The sequence below is a fragment of the Rhincodon typus genome, unplaced genomic scaffold (assembly GCF_021869965.1).
Source record: "Rhincodon typus isolate 14 unplaced genomic scaffold, sRhiTyp1.1 hic_rhity00000330, whole genome shotgun sequence".
Lineage (NCBI taxonomy): Eukaryota > Metazoa > Chordata > Chondrichthyes > Orectolobiformes > Rhincodontidae > Rhincodon > Rhincodon typus.
Window position 1 is genome coordinate 19,095 of NW_025965968.1, and position 608 is coordinate 19,702.

The following is a 608-nucleotide window of genomic DNA, read 5'->3' on the forward strand; positions in this document are numbered from 1 at the left end:
ACGGAGAGGGATGAACATCTGTAGGGATACAGTCAGTAACACAGGGCACTGGGGGAGAGAGGGGTTACTGAGTGACAGTGTGAGGGAGAGGGATTAACATCAGTAGGGATACAGTCAGTAACACAGGGCGCTGGGAGGGGAGAGGGGTTACTGAGTGACAGTGTGAGGGAGAGGGATTAACATCAGTAGGGATACAGTTAGCTACACAGGGCGCTGGTGGGAGGAGAGGGATAAATGAGTGATAGTGAATGGGAGCGGGATTAACATCAGTAGGGATACAGTCAGTAACACAGGGCTCTGGGGAGGGAGCGGGTTTACTGAGTGACAGTGTGAGGGAGAGGGATTAACATCAGTAGGGATACAGTCAGTAACACAGGGCTCTGGGGGAGAGAGGGGTTACTGAGTGACAGTGTGAGGGAGAGGGATTAACATCAGTAGGGATACAGTCAGTAACACAGGGCTCTGGGGGAGAGAGGGGTAACTGAGTGACAGTGTGAGGGAGAGGGATTAACATCAGTAGGGATACAGTCAGTAACACAGGGCACTGGGGGGAGAGGGGTTACTGAGTGACAGTGTGAGGGAGAGGGATTAACATCAGTAGGGATACA